The sequence below is a fragment of the Drosophila takahashii genome, chromosome 2R, assembly GCF_030179915.1.
Source record: "Drosophila takahashii strain IR98-3 E-12201 chromosome 2R, DtakHiC1v2, whole genome shotgun sequence".
Lineage (NCBI taxonomy): Eukaryota > Metazoa > Arthropoda > Insecta > Diptera > Drosophilidae > Drosophila > Drosophila takahashii.
Window position 1 is genome coordinate 32850804 of NC_091679.1, and position 16697 is coordinate 32867500.

General features: G+C 39.8%; 1 long non-coding RNA gene across 1 annotated transcript; it reads left to right on the plus strand.

Moving 5' to 3' along the window:
- The first annotated feature begins 11005 nt into the window (after positions 1–11005).
- Positions 11006–12540, plus strand: LOC108060658 (uncharacterized). Its single transcript, XR_001770108.3, has 2 exons — positions 11006–12206; positions 12261–12540. It is a non-coding gene; the product is annotated as an uncharacterized lncRNA (long non-coding RNA).
- The last annotated feature ends 4157 nt before the right edge of the window (positions 12541–16697 follow it).

The following is a 16697-nucleotide window of genomic DNA, read 5'->3' on the forward strand; positions in this document are numbered from 1 at the left end:
TGTAGCACAGTAAGTTCTTCCTTGCAACCAATTGTCTTTTAGTTCAAATTTGGCGCCAAACCATAGAACCAAACTGGTTAACAGGGTGTGCCATCAATTCAAATTGAATTCAATTTTGGCGTCAAATACTCGAACCACACTGGTACACAGGGTGATTCGTGAACAAACAGAGTAGCAAGGTGCCCTATGCTTTTTGCCTCACCGCTGTTACGTAACTGTTAAGTTAACATTTTTGCGGACGTTTAACAGCTGTTAAAAAAAAATGTTAAAAGTAGAGGACGTTTTCTACGCGTAAACAGAATGTAATGTAGAATGTAAGACAGTCAGGTTCGTGTCTTTGCTTAGCCGTTCTTCGCACCACTTTATCTAGTGACGTTTGACTCTGATAGCTGGCGCTATTGCATTAGTGGAGTTTCTATACATTTAATAAGACAATAGATGTCGCTATCTAAAGAGTAAAAGGGTATATTGAATTCGTCTCCCTCACACGTTCTTCAGCTGAGTAATGGGTATCTGATAGTCGAATCATACGACTAAACTCGATATTATTAATTGAATTATGTCCGTTAAATTACCAGCGATGAGTTAACAACAAAAACGGAATGGTGAACATAGAAACATGGTGGCTGATTTTATTTTTGATTTTTTTTTGTGCTTTTTGGGGACTTGTGCCGATTTATAAAACAGAAACAAAATTCTTGCAGTCTTCTTGTGCCAAATTCTCCATCACTGCGTTGCAAGCTCCTGACTAAAATTATAATTCCCTCTGCAAGGGTATAATAATTTCTGGAAACCTAATAAAATTATTTGCCCTCTCTGCAACCAACAAAATATGACCATTCAAATAAAAAGGGGTTACAGCGGAGTGGATCGGGGTGGTGGGGTGGTACCAAAGGGGGTGACACCGCCCCTCTGTCCCTTGGGCCTTGGGTGTGTCCTGTCTAGTGTCGCCGCACTGGAGCGAAAAGTTCAACAGGCTGCCCCACTAAATCAACAAAAACAAAACCGCAAACTGCCGATAAGCGCCGCAACATAAAGGGGTGGCTCGAACCGCCCAAGAGAACCCACAGTGGACAGGAAACCAACTGACCCGCATAGAAGCGACTTTCCGACACACCAGCAAAACAAACAAATGGCTCACATTAAAATGAACGGCAGCGGAAATATTAGCGAAAATGTTGAAAATTTGTGTATGCCAGAGGACATGGAGGGTGGGTTTGGGGGCTAAAACCGGCGGAAAACCCAGTGGAAAACTCAGTGGCGGTGGTGGTGGTGGCTCGGAAAACCAAAAAGTGGGGACACTTAACTGGCTTCGTTTGTTGCTATTTGGCCAGGCCAAACAAGAGGGGGTTCTTTGTTCTTGGGGGGGTGAATTTTCCAGCCCCAAAATGGATATGCGTTGACAACTGGCAGTCGACGTTGTTTTTCGTTACTTTTATATCCTTGCTGCAAAGTCCTGGCCAATATGCACGCTGAACATGCAAAGCGAGGCGAACGCGATTAGGGGCGGCTTCTATTCAACCCGCTATAACTGAAAAACTGTGTTCGAAATTAGCTACCCAGCGAGGTTTTTATTTTTGGAGGGAGGGGGGATAAAACTATGTCAACGTTTTGGCTTCGGGATTGGGTTTTCTAGGGGTGAGGAGATGGAGCAGAGCTAGTCGGATCGTTTAAATAAAAATCGGTTGGCATGCAATTTGACTGAATATCGTAGTCATGACATGGAAACTCTACTTTCATAGCTTTATCAATCGAAATGGCAGATGGAATCAGCTTGTTAAGCCATTTATAATATAAGGGAGGTTGCTAAATTTAGGCTAGCGAATATCAGATGAGAATTAAAAACTTTGCATTTACAGCTTTCAATTAATAAGAAAAAAGGTACGGGTTTAAACAATAAATTTAGATTAAAATGCTGCAGATATTACTTATTAATTTATTACATTAAACAAATGCATTTCACATTAGAGATACTGAACCAAGGTTTTTTAACACCCAAATAAAACCTTAAATGCTTATGAGGAAGGTGTTTTTTAGGGCCGAAGCAAAACAGAGGGGCAACTGTTTGACATCTGTTCGAAATAAGTGGCTTGGGCGCTTTGGCAACTCCATTTGCAGGTTTGAGCCCGGTTCGGTTTGTTGATTTTGCCCTGTTTTGTTTTATTTTTATTTCTGTTTCATTTTGTTTCATTTGCTCGTGCCGCATTTGGGTCTAGGGTAGTTAAAGTTTATCTACACTCATTTGCCGTGTTTGTGTTTTTCTACCCATAAACCTACTTTACGGTCTGGAAAAAAATTAAAAACTCTGTTTGCCGTCTTTTGTTTGTCGCCTTCGGTTTTCATCCAAATCCAGTCCATTCAGTTATTTATTGATTCAGTCAGTTGCTAAAATCTTTTAATAGGTTTCCCCGCTCGCACGGGTCATTAAGAAATAGGCAAAGCTGCGGAATACCACATATTTAAGGAAACTCACGCACACTTGAACCGTAAATGCTGGCCAACAGTGTACACATAAATCAGTTGACATTTTTAATGACAAATTTTTGTTGCTGCCTTCGGTTTTGCTGACAACTTTCCTCAAGGGGAAATGGAAATGGGCAACGGAATGCGAAGGTTGCAAAAAAATAAAAGAATATGCTTTGAGCATTAACTTAATTGCGGCTGAATCATCCGAGAACTCTTTATCTTATTTCCAATGTCGCTCGAGAAGGTACTAAATCCCAGCCCTGCCATGCCTGATTACATTTCCAGCTGTTCGCCGTGTAATTGATGGATCCCTGCGAGGGCGGATCCAGGAGTACCTACTATATAGAGCCATCCAAATGCCGCCCACACACCCCAGGCAGAAATCCGTTCCGTTCCATTCCTTTCTTTTCTTTTTTGTCGTGTTGGCTTGCTGTCTATTTTTGAAACAACAAACAAATTATGAGAATGAGAGTGAAAATGGGCGACAGAGATTCGAGATTCGAGATTCAGGCGCACACGTTGCCCATAGACAGGGCCATATATCGTACTATCTATAGATTGCCTAAGTATTCTGTGATTTTTCTTAATCATCATAAATTTGTGTTGCCTCCACGGCAAAAAGCAGCGACACGAAGAGAGCCAAAGACATTTGGCAGTTGGACAAGAACTTTCCCGGCGACGGAAACATCAATAAATTAGAAATGTTTAGCTCAACTTTGATGGGGAATAGGGGATGGGGGTGGCTGGTTCAGTGGGTGGTGGTGGCTGTGGGGGCCACAACTTATTGTCTGCGCCTTGTACGATTTTGTGTGTGGCTAAGGAATTCGTGAATGTCTCACTCGGTTGCCGTTGGCCATAAGTCGGGGCATTTAATGGCCTTCTCTGGTTGGGGCTTCCATTGAGGTGATTTTGGGTGCTTTAGAAGGGTGTTTCTGCTGCAGGGGGTTGAATTTCCATCCAAGGATGCTGCGCAGTAGCGTACCCAAAATCACAGAAGGGGATGCTGATTTACAGGAGATATGTTGCAAAATGGTTTCCGGATGTTAGCCATTTTGTTTGCCCATTTTTATGAACAGTTTGCTTAGCCCAACGGTTTTACATTTTTACTAACTAATTTTACAATTTTTCAAAATAAATGTCAACTGAAATATTAAAAATGTTGATTCAAAATAATTCTATAACCAAAATAAGTAAAATTTGTAAATAATATTAATAATATTACAAAAAAAAATTTCAGAAAAAATTAATGGAATTATTTCTTATTAAAATCAATCTTCAAGAATATCTAACGAATTTTAAAACCTTTTAACCACAAATTCTACAAAACATTTTTAGGTTATTGAGTTATATTATTTTATTTTTGCCTTTATTATTTTCCAACTATTTCGCTGTTTCTATGCACATCAGGGTCAACTTCGCGCCTGTAATTTCATATTCAGCTGAACTCTGCTCGGCGACAACGTCATCGTCGCCAACTAGCGAAGTAGCCAAGCCACTAGCCCCACCCACTGACCCGCCACCCGCTGCCAATTAACGTAATTAAATGATGCGTAGGGAGTCAACAGTTGGAGTACTCTGCATTGCAAACACATACACGCCCAGGTCCTCGCTGTCATTCTCATGGTGGGTATCTTATCCTTCTGCTTAATTAATTTGGGACATGGAATAAAAAAGTTGTGTAGCTGGGAGTTGCACTCGCAGGCGTTTAATGCCTGAGTTGGGAGTTGGAATTGAAATTGGAAGCGGAAGTGGAGAGACTCCGCGGCAGGCCATCGATAATTGGAACCCAGCGAAGCCACACAAAGGAATCGGAAAGCCCACAAAAATGTATATATTTAGTGGAAAAAAGAAAAAACGTCATCCTTCACAGGACATGGCCTGTCAGCATAACGTAGAAATCCTGCGACTTGGATGAGAAATCATCCAACACTTTCTGCGTAATTTCCCCCAGGACCTCGAGTAAAGGGAATATCCATTTGCTGACCCAAATTTTTGGCCACATTTCGCCCGCACGAAAGGCCAACGCAATTTATGCTAATCATGGGCCACTCGGCATCATCTCTCTTACTTAGCCAACGCTAATGACCGTTATTCGACGCTCTCTTTATGGACTAGTTACACTGGCCTATAATTCTTTTGTGCGGCTCTGACTTTAATTAAACTAATTACGACAATTTAACAGTCAAAATGTCGAGCAATGTAATCTAGGCTTTGGCTGGATGGTCCTCCTTTTAGTCAGGATTTTGTGACTAAGGCCAAAATATTCTTTTTTTTTCGAATTTATTATTATTATTATTATTATAAAGTGTTCGACTATAATGTAAAATTTACAGACGAACTTAAACTTAGCTATAGCTACAGGGGACTTATTTCGAATTTATTTGATATATTTTCTTATATTTTATATCATATATTTTGGTCTGAAAATAGTATTTATATTTTCTATTTTAATTATACTTTTTAAATATTTTATTGCCGCTGCAGAACTTTATTTTGTATAAAAATAATTCTTAATATTCAACTTACATTTGAGATTTATTTCTTTCTTTCTTACATTATAATTTGTTGAAAACTTAAATTACCGTTCAGAAGTTTGGAATTTCATATTGTTGCAAACTTCTTGCCATTTCAACCAATTATCTTTGACATTTGTCACAGAAACCCACAAGTTATGATTTATTTCAACAACACGCACCTTACTTAAGCATAATACATACTAATTCCGAATAGTAAACCCGAAAATTGGCTTTCAATTACGAGTCCTCGCCATTGCAAATTGATTTGCATAAATTCATATTGGCAGCCCGAAATCATTGCCTTCTTTCAGGCAATCCACATGAACATGTTTCCACAGGGTCAACAACTCCTGCCAAGGCCTTCAGGAAATTGGTCTAAAAGGGGAGTTCAAAGGCCAAGATATGCAAAACAAAACGCGCGACAAACGAAATAAATTCAAATGCGTTTTCGGCGGTGCTTAAATGTAAGCCAGCCCCAAAAATTAATTACAGGCCATAGGGTAATTTCAGCCAAGAGCTGTGCTTTTTGTGGCCAAAAGGATAGGACGGCCAAGGAGGCCCGGTGTTGCCAAAAACAACTGTTAAATAGAGGAAACGACAGGGGCGACGCAGCGCCAAAGGAAATATAAATGCGACATACTTTCTGGGCCCAGGTAAAACAATTGCGTGTAACTGGGCGATTAACATGATATGCGGAAATTTTCCCGTATTGCAAATGCAAATAAATGTTGGCAATCGGGGGGGAGTCCTCTGAATTCTCCGTGCGCAGGCGTCGAAACCGCCCCGGGAAAAGCAGCCACATACCATCGCAACCTGTCCGAAGTACTCGTCATCGTTTTTGCCCCGGGCTCTTGGCGAATAAAATTATATTGCATGCGGAACTTGAACGAGTCCTTGGGCCTGATGGAAAAAGACTTCGTGCCTGGACAGTTGGCAGCATGTCAGTCAGTCGCCGCAGATCCACCTGGCTGAACTGAGCCCAGAAAGGCAGTGTGCACTACTCGAAGTTGCCGACCCATCTGAACTTGAAAAGCAACCTCAGGAAAAAGTATCCATCCTGACAAATTCCAAGCAAATTGCTGCCTAATTATGTCACCACAAAGAAGACCAGAGACCAGACACATTTTTCAAGAGATTCTTCTGTCTTCTGGCAAACACTGTGCAAATCCCTCCTGTGACAATCAAAATCGCTGGCAAATAAACGAAAATCAAGCTAAAATAATACACAAAAGCAAAACATAAAAACAACAAATACCAGCAACTAATCTATGCTAATAAATTGTCAAACCGAAATAATTTCAACAATAACAAAAACCAGCAGCCCACAGAGGCAAAGATGAAAAAGCTGTTTGGACGAAAATCTCGAATAGTTTTGGCCGTTTCCTGCCTTTGGGGCCGCGCAGAATTCCAGAGGTGAGTAAAGTTTATAATATAAATAAATTTGACATTTTCTTGTTTCACTTTTAATTTCCCTCAACTATTAAAGCCGCCATGTGGGCGTTGTGCGTGGTGAGGTGATTCTCTTGTTGCATTCTTTTCCTATAAAATGTTCCTCTTTTTTGGGGTATGATGAAAGCGGCAGAAACCTGAAAAACAAGTTGAAAAATTAATTTAATTTCCCAATGAAAATATTTATTTTTTCTATCATATAAAAAGCTATTATTTATTACAGATAAAAACAAGTCATTAGAGAACTGTAAAAGCAAGGGGTATTTCAAAAACCAATCACCGGGGCACTTACCAAAACTCTCCCTCCCTCAGAAAATTTAGTTTTCATTTCATAAACACTAAAAACATTTATTATCAAGTCCCAAAGTTTTATGTCTGTGCGTATTTATAGAGACCCACTAAAACGACGGAAAAACGAACTGTTTGTGGTTGGTAAAACATGCGATCAGGTGAGGGAAATTGGCTATTTGATAGCTTTCATCAAAGCATTGTGCAATTTTATGAATCATATAAAATTAATTACTCTGGGGATATAAATTTATGATACGAGTGTCGTTTCCACCATCTCTTTCGCCATTGCATCTATATTTATCTGTGGTCCATGACTAAATCAACATCATATCTGGGGGACATAATCTCATTAGTCTTATCTTCGCTGGTATCTGGGATCTCGAACTACTCTGCCAGCTCCAAACAGCTGTTAGGAAAGCGAATCGAACTAAAGTGCCAACCGGTTTAGTTTTAGACAGAGTCAGGTGTTTGTGTCAAGAATGCATGAACACGAAAATATTTTTACATAAAAGGCAAATCAAGAGCTATAATCGAATAAAATAAAGCAGGAATCAAAAATACACAACGAAATGGAAAAAGAAACACTAATGTCAATAAATTAAGTCAACAAAAGTGACCAACGAAAGCGGACCGCTATAAAAAACAACTAATAGGAGGGGAAATCGAATGGGTGGAGGGGGGTTTGAGTTTTGGGTTTGGAGAACCGAGACCTAGCTGATCTCAAAATCAGAACGGGTTTTGTTTCTGTTTCTATTTCCTTCGCCTAACAAAGAAAATTAAACCTCAATTTGGATTCAAACGGTTCGAATTCAGATTTTGTGCTCAATATATCTGGTATCTGTATCTCGTGGCTTTTCGGTATTTCTTTCATTTACATTTTGTGGTCTGTGGCACCTTTTCGCCTCCCGCCCCCTCCACCTCCCCCCGCACTTCACCTGTATCAAAAGCTGTTTCTTTAATTTATTCTAATTGCCTCGACGCTGCCTAGATACGGTTTCAGATACTTGGCAAGAAGCAGCTGCAACAGTAGCTTGTGGATTGTTCAGATGTCGGGGGTTAGTGGGTAAAAAGTCTACCACCTGATTGCTAATTTGTCACATTCGAAATGCAAGTGGTTCGATTGCCACCTGTTTCAGGTATCAATCGTTACTAGATTATTATTTGTTCTAATCTAAAAATAGATCAATTACTTCTGATTGCAAATAAACCGTTTACATTTATTATTTTTAACACATTTTTATGATTACCGGAGCGAAACACACTTTATAATGATTATACGTTGAAAATTAAAGACCACACTATTAATTGGTATATAAGAAAATGATTTTGTATAGATCTAAAATTATTAGAAAATATTTCTTTATAAAATTTCAACACGTAAATAGGCCGCATGCCTTTACAACTATTTAGGGTCCAATTTAAATAGCTTAGGTATGGGACTTCTTTTAATTGGTGTCGAGTACAATTTATGGACATTTTTTGGTCATTTTGTAGTAAGTTATTTATTTGTTATTTATGGACATAGCGTGCCGAAGAGCACGTGCTGAGGCTGATTTTAAAGCCAAAAGTATTTTATGAGCCCAGCAGATACGTTCAACTGACCCTGTCTCTTTGTTTGGCTTTGTTAAAGAGCTAAAAATTATGTGTCTATGCTGAGTAAATTATTATGACTTTCACGCCCCGGGCTCCAGAGGAAAATGGGCGAGGGGGGCTAGAAAACATTTACAACGTCACACGTAGATGATTAATAACTTGCACGGTCATAATTCTCTTGGCTCATGGACACGAAAAAAAGCAAATACTCGGATACCCAGTTACTAGCCAACTATTAGGTATTTTCATTACTTTTATTCTGCTGCTTATTGTTGTTATTATTGGTGGCGAATGCAGCCAAGAAGCCAATGAACCGCACGTCTGGTTGACAGCTGCAGTTATTGTTAGCAGTGGAGATGGGCGCGTGATGTGAATTGTTCGGTGTGACACGGGGTTTATAGTGAGAAAATGTCAAAAAAGGTGTCTAAAAGTATGCTACGATAATACTACAGTGTGAAAGTTCAAAGGAAATGTGCCAAAAGTAAATTTTTTATTTATTATAGCATACTTTTCGACACCTTTTTTTGATGATTTCAAAACTCTATAAATACCTAGTGTCGAACTCCCACACCTCTAGCCAAAGCCACAGTTACAGATACATTTTGAGCTGCAGATAAAACTGTTGTTATTATTGACCGACTGTTCTGCCATCTATTAGTAGCAGTATCTGTATCCGAGTGCGGAGTATCTGCGAGCATATTGTGAAAGTGAAAACCCACAAGTGCCCAACCTCAGGGGCCCCGCGTAGAAGCAAAGTTAATACGAGTTGGAGCCACATAATTGAGGTAGCCAAATGCCACATATTTTCGAAAGTTGACTCGACCGGCGGCGGCGCTATAATGACGATCCCATTAAAGCATTAACTATTCATTTCATATTCCAATTGGATCATATGACAATTTGTGACAATCGGCCTAATCAATTCAGACAATTAGCACAGCGCACACAGCACAATTGCCGCGGAACTTTCTTCTCTTCTCGGCCAGATACATTCGGTCAGTTAGAGATACAGATACCTACATTCGGCCTGTCATGTTCCCAATCGTTTTGACCGGAGCAAATCCGATTCGAAATGGGGCTCAATGCAATTCAATTCAATTCGATTCAATTCAATTTCGTTTTATTAACCAGCAAGTTCAGCTGCCGCTTTGCATACGCAATTCTTAGCCTAAAATGCAATTTGGTGACCGTGTTTTATGGCCCTGCAATTGCATTGAATTGAATCTTAATTATGGTTCGGGTTCGCCAGAAAAAGGGCCCACAAATACTTTGGACAACCTGGCTTAGAATTGATTACACATTCAGCTCATTTACCATAAATCCAGAGGGGCTGGGTGCCCCTCTCGTTGCTTATGTAAAACGCGTAGATTTGTATTCACAAACTGACCAAGTGGGCCTGCATACGCAATTTATAACGCACACTCACGCGGTGTGGAATCGAAATTTGTCTCAGTCCAGGTCGGTCCCCCTGGGTTCCATTGGATTCCAGGTCTCTGTCCTCGGTCCCCAAAGAGCCCCCCACCTTCGGGTGATTCTTGCCTTTCAATCGACCAAAAGCTATGAAACCAAAATACCGCAATGAATCAATGAGTAGTGGAGTTCGGGTCTTGTATACCCATGAATCCTCTATATGTATAGATAGTAAGTTCTGTAATATAATGAATCATATTTAAAATGTTATGAAAAAGATCATTTAACTAAACTTACCCATAACCCATTACCCACGTACCCATTATTATAGTGTTTGTAATTTTTAGCTTAAAAGATTTCAAACTGAAGAACTCTAAGATAACCTATATGCCCGGTCCTACGAAGATGTAGGGTACCATCCCATTGCGTATGCAGAGTTTTGAAATGTATTTTAAAATACTGGGCCGCCGAATAATTGATATGCCAACAGAAACGAAGAGAGAAACGGCGAATAGTTCACTGTTCATTGAAATGTTAAATGATTTCGCGTCGAGCAGTGCATTAAAACATTTCGTCGTTGCATCGAATTAGGCAAACATCGAGTGCAAAGGTTTTCCTCGAGCTTTCTGAACTCCACCCGAATATGTGGCGTTCAGTTTCCGCTTTTCACTCGCCTTTAAAAGAAAAGAAAAGAAAAAAAAGGGCACCTTCCCCCCACCCCGATTTCGCCAGAATGTTATTCATACATTTTTGTTAGTTTGCCAACAGAAAAAGTAAAGGAAAAGGGAAGAAGAAGCCGAAAAGTCGTTGGAAACGAGTCACATTTCAAAATTGACACTTCAAACGCAACGTTGCCAAGTTTTCTTTTTTTTTTTTTGGTCTAGGGTATGTCAGCGATGCCAACTGCATAGATATTTAAATTTCTTTCCCATTTCGTTTTATATTTATTTTTATTTTTGTTTCACTTCGGTTCGGAATGGTTTGGTACGGTTTCGGTTCTGGGGAGGACAGCAAAACGAACAGCGACAGCATCGAAAAAGACCCAAAACAATTAACGAGCAGATAAGCGGCGAAAGAGCCATTTGCCGTTGTCCCCATCGAACTACTTAAATGCTTTAGTTTCTTCAAGAAAATCACAGAAAAGCCAGGGGAAAAGGGAAGGGGATGGGGGGGATTGAGAATGGGTGGGGGGATAGCCATAGCCAGTTCAATGACCAACTCTTGGGTCGCTTTCAGCTTTCATCAATGGTTGCGCTACATTGGCCACAAGGCAGCGACAGCAACAGCGACGCGACGCTCTGATAGATACAGATACTCGTACATGCCCATCAGCCTCAGAGTTGGTGCCTCAGTTTCAGCTACGGCTACAGATACAGATACAGATTCACATTCAGATTCAGATACAGATACAGCTGCTGCCGTTTTTCTATGGCTGCAGGAGAAAAAATGTCACACGCAGTCGCCACATTTAGTTCAATTGCATTACAAAAGATACAGATGCACAGATTGAGAGATACATTTATAAAAAGACCCAAACACCACGATACACTACTCAACACTACACCACTCTACTCTACACAAATCAAACCGAAAACATTGCTATTCAGCGGCAACAGCTATTTCAACTGTTGACATTCTATTGAAAAGTATTTCGGAAATTGTAACGCCGAAATGTATCTGCTCTCTCGCATCAGCATCTGCAGCTCGGATCTCGCATATTTGCAAAAGTGGAAAAAGTAGCAAAAGTGGCGACGGCGTCATCAGCACAACAAACACACAATGGCGACGGAGAAAATACCTTTCGACTTGAATCACTCACGCGGTTTGACTTGTATCTTGTCACCGGCCATGCCGAGATACTTTTGCTTTTGCCCCCCCCACCCCCGTCCACCTTGACGACTTCTTGGCAATCTTCTTGGACAGCCCAGCACAGTCCTCAGTGACTCACTATCGACGCCCAGAATAAATACAGAGATCTTTGGCTTTCGGTTTCTCTATTTAGACAAAGGATAACTGAAAAGATCCCAAAGGAATCAGCATTTAGCCATTATTCCATACTGAGATTATTGCTAAACAGCTAATTACATTCCAAGAACTAAAGTACAGGCTATTTTGAAAATGAATTCATAAGTAAATTCCCAATATTAAAATTAACAAGTGTCTTTTCTTATCGCTTGTAAACATATATTTTATTTTTCTTTTTTTTTTTGAGCCGTTTTGAGGTGTTACAGCGAACTGCGAACCGTTGGACAACAGTATTTTAATTTAAATCTCATAGTCACTATGTTGATTATAATAATAATTATTTAAATTTTTCAATTTAATTTTTTGTTGTTTTTTTACAAATCGAATAACCCCATTTTAAATTTTAATCGTGCTCGATTGTGCCGAGGTCAAGAGATTTAGACTTGGTGGGGTATAATATAGTGAGACCTCAAAATCCACGCCAGTTCCAAAATTAAAGTCAACATGAAATTACTGGTGAGTGGGCAAGTCAGTGAAAAGTTTTCAATACATTATGGTTTTTTGCTTTAGATTGTCCTTTTCCTTTTATTTGCCACTGCTATGGCCCTGGATTGCTGGTGTGAATATGACGATTATGTTGATTATGAGTTTATTAATCGCTTTAAAAGGGACCTTAAGAGACAAAAGCGATGCACTTGGACATGTGGCCCATGGGGTTAAACAATCAAATTTAAAGCAAACTTTGTTTTCTTAAAAAATAATAAAAAAAAACCGTTAAGTACTGGGATTCAAAGATATTCGTAAAATCAGGAATTTTATAAAAAAAATAAAATTTTACAACGAAAAACAAGATTCCAATTTAATTTCTAATTTTTTCCTGAACAAAAGGTGCACCGATAACGGATAAAAAAATAATGTGTCGTACTAAAAAATAGATAATCTTAAATGAAATGTGCTGATTTTTTCGTTGCATGGGGAGCTTTGGACTTTGCTTGTTTTCGTTTCTGCTCCACTTACAAAAAACATAAGCCAGCCCCATAAATATGCGACCTTTGGCGACCTTTGCCTGGCAACTGCCGCAGTAAAGCCCGAACAAAATGCGAAACACAAACAACTGGCTTAGAGTCAAGGGGTAGAGTGCCGAGGAACTGGGTACTGAAACTGGGGCCCAAGCCTATCAATAAATTTCTTACAGCAGAAGGAGAAGGCGAAGGCGACGGGGTTTTTGTGCATATGTTACATATGCAACATTTAATTTGAATTTGTCTCTGCGTCGTCCGCAGCGGAAGTTGTGGCAAAAGTTCAGCAGAATGCATATGAGACGTGGTGAGCGACGGAAAAGTGAAATAAAACCAAATGAAATGCTTATGAAATGTTTGCGGATTGCACACTGCAGCATGAATTGGCACAATTCGCAATTCACAGCTAATCCAATCAGCTGGGGCTCCGGGGAGCAATGTCCTGTCCCCGGGGCCAGTCTCTTCCGGTTCTCTAGGCCGGGCCAAACACCTGCAAGCGGTTTGGGCCGGGTCCAGTCCCCCTCTCCCACAATACCCTCCCCAGACCCGCCGATCCGATCCCGTCCAGTCTTGGCCGGTTCGCAGTGGCCGTTTCATTTGATTGTGAGCCCGTCAGGCGTGTATTAATTTCTGCATGTGCGCAACTACAGGGGAAAGTCGAAAGGAAACATTTCAAAATATTTAAATTTTTCTGAAATATTTTTGTTATTTTATTAAAATATAAGCAACATTTTGGGTTAAACTTTCGTGGTCCGACGAAAAATAAAGGTCTCTTTCCGAGTTTTATATAGATAGTTAACAAAATGTTTGTATAAACATATATTCGAATGTATAGAACTTATTTCTATTTTTTTATTTATTTTATTTTATTTTATTATTTTATTTCAATTTTTTTAATAAATTGAAATAAAGTAATGAAACCTTAATTCTAAAAAATTGTACGGTGTAGAAAAATAGCGAAAAATAATTCTTAAACATTTTTTAAATAGCAAAATAAGAATATTCCCGTTCCCGAATCACCACTGTACCCTGACTTCATTCGTTGGTATTTGTGCAACAAGTTGCTGTTGCTGTATTTTTTTCATTTTCCTTTAATATGCAGATTGTGTCGCGCTGACTTTAATACTTTGCAACGTCGTCGATCATTTCGTTGGGATGCGAGTGTGAGTGCAAGATGAGGAAAAGGAGAAACAGGCATGTTGAACAAGCGTTGTCGCCCGTCTTGTAAAACCTGCAACACATGCAACATGCAACTTGCAGCGGCAGCGCAGCAATGCCTGCATGAGGATGAAGGGGGAGGGCAGGGAGGATCGGAGGAGGCGGCCAGGAGAACGATGGAACGGGGTTTCCTTCCACACCGAAGCGCGCACAAATTTCCGCGGCCACAATTTTAATTAAAATTTTCAAAAACTTTGATGACGGCCAACAACGAACTTTTAATGCGCTCTTTTGTATAGAGTTATTCCAAAATATAGAACGCTACATAAGCATTTTTAAATAATTTACAAATACTAAATTACAATTCTACAAAACATTTCTGCCGAATATCTCATTAAAAATAAATTTTATAGAGCATATAGAATATTCTTCTATTTTCTCAGAAGTAATTCCCTGGATTGTAAGAGTTTCGCCATATAAAAATAAAACTTTGTAATAGACTTAATGCTTGGCAACAAACAAAAATAAATGAATAAAACAAGAAATGCTTTTGGCAGTTCCCGCCTAGTGATGGCATTTAAATGGGGTAAGAAATATTAAGAAAGATGTCAGTAAGAGAGGAAAGAGTTTTAAAAGTTTCCCCAAGCTGGAAGTGATCGTATAGTTTTTAAGGCTAATTTTGAACATGGATGAACCAGAACCAGAACATCCTCGTCGATACGATTGGCCAAGTTCCCATCACTGGGGCATCCCCGTTGCTTATTAATTCGCGTGTCTTTTTCTGTGTTTTTTTAGTGGCGAGTTTGAGTTACGCTTTACAGGATTTTACAGATTGCCAACATTAATTTTCATACATTGCGGGGCCCGCAAGTGTTGGGGGTCTCTATCCAGGCCACCGAAACAACCAGCCCCTGCCCCCAAATAAATAACCCCCGTGTCTTTTGCAGTCGTGCTCCTTTTTTTATTTTTTCGCCGTCCATCTGAGGCATTTGGGAATTATGTACGGGGCGTGGTAAAAAAAAAGAAAGAGAAACATGTGCAGTTATGTGAGTACATACACATCTCCCACCCGAAATCCCCTTATCATCACTCGGCGGTGGGTTCAAATGTGGGGGCTACAGTCCCCGAAATCCGGCGACCCCAAACGAAAGAAAAAAATGTCGACCGCTCTTTACATAATTGAAGCGGTAACAAGAAATTCGAAAAGCAACAACAAACGAAAAAAAAAATACAAAACAGAAAACCAAAGAACCCAAATGAGAAAATCGTTTAAAAATGCAAATGGCCCGCACAACGCTGGCAGCGATGTATTCAAATCAGTCCATCGGTCGCCTTGGTTTTGTGGTTGTCGTTTCCTGGCGCTGCATTTGTCAAACGCCGCGGAATTAATGAACCGCAACAGCACCGCCGATTTGTATCTAATGGAGACCAAATAGCCCAACAACCACTAAACAGCCCAGCAATCCAGCGATTCAACAATCCAAGACCTAACCGAGCAGCGCAATCGCAAATTGTGGCCCACAGAGAATTTTTTTCCCTAGCACGTGTGAAATATTTTCACATGGCACTTCATTTATTTACTCCAGCACTGCGATAAAAAAAAATACTTCAACATAAAATAGAATTCTGCGATAGTTGCTTATATCACGCGTTTAATTTTGGGATTATTTGAGAACAAATTAAGTGTACAAAGACTTGGTAATATTTAGATTCGTTGAGAATAAGTTTTGTAAGTTTTAAATATTAAATTATATGGGGTGCGTTTTCTCGCATGTTAAATCTGTTTTTAAATCTAAATATTTAGAATTTGAAACCTACTTTGTTTTAAAAATTATGCTCTCGATGTTTGGCTATAGAACATAATTTTTTCTCATGTATCGTATGCTCCCAGGTGTTTGGGGCGGCCTGGTCACCTTATGCTCTTGTTGGGGGACCTAACCATAAATTTCCTTTATTTTCCTGTTCTGTGCCATTCGTAACGTTCGTTAGTTCCGCACTCCCCTTTTTGTCAATTTGTTTGGCGATATTTGACAGGCGGCGTCCCGTACTTTCAATAATTTTTGGTCTTTGCCTGGGTTTACCTGGCTTTGGTTGCGGGTCTGGTTGATTGGTATCGATTCATTTCTCATACGCGTAGGCATGCCAAGAATTTATGCAATTTTCCATTACCAATTTATATTCCGTTGTCATCGGTAGAACTGAAAATGGGCTAGGTAGGCCGGGTCTATGGGGCAAATATCGTTTATGCCAGGGGTGCGACGTGATCGCGATAATCGAAAGCGGCTAAACTCCAGGGAGCTGACCACGTGTCGCCTGTCAATCATCTGAACAAGTTGATATTGATATGGAGCAGGGGTATGCTATCTGGGTGTCTATCTCTGGCCTGGCTCTATTAGATAACCCCAATGGCTCTCGGTTAAGTCGGTTTAAAGCTGCCTTATTTATCAGACAAACTCACACACAATGGTCGCTGCTGCAATCAATTTCGAAACTGTCACTTTGTCACTTTGACACTTGAATTCTGTTCTGTTTCTCTGGCTACCCAACTCCTGTTCCCACTCCATTCGCCTCCATTCTTGATCGCTGTGCCAAATGCCGTAGACAACACGTCTATAGCCCATTTATCATGCACTGAGAAAAGTAGGAATGTGATGGATCCTAATTAAATCCAGAGTTTCTAAAAATAGTTAAAATTTGTCTCATAAAAAGTAAAGATTTCTATTCTTTATATTAAAATTACAAAAAGAATGTCCTATTTTACATGAATCCTACTTTTCTTTCAGTGCTCTATATGTGTTACTGAATGAGTGGGTAAACATCGAGTATTATG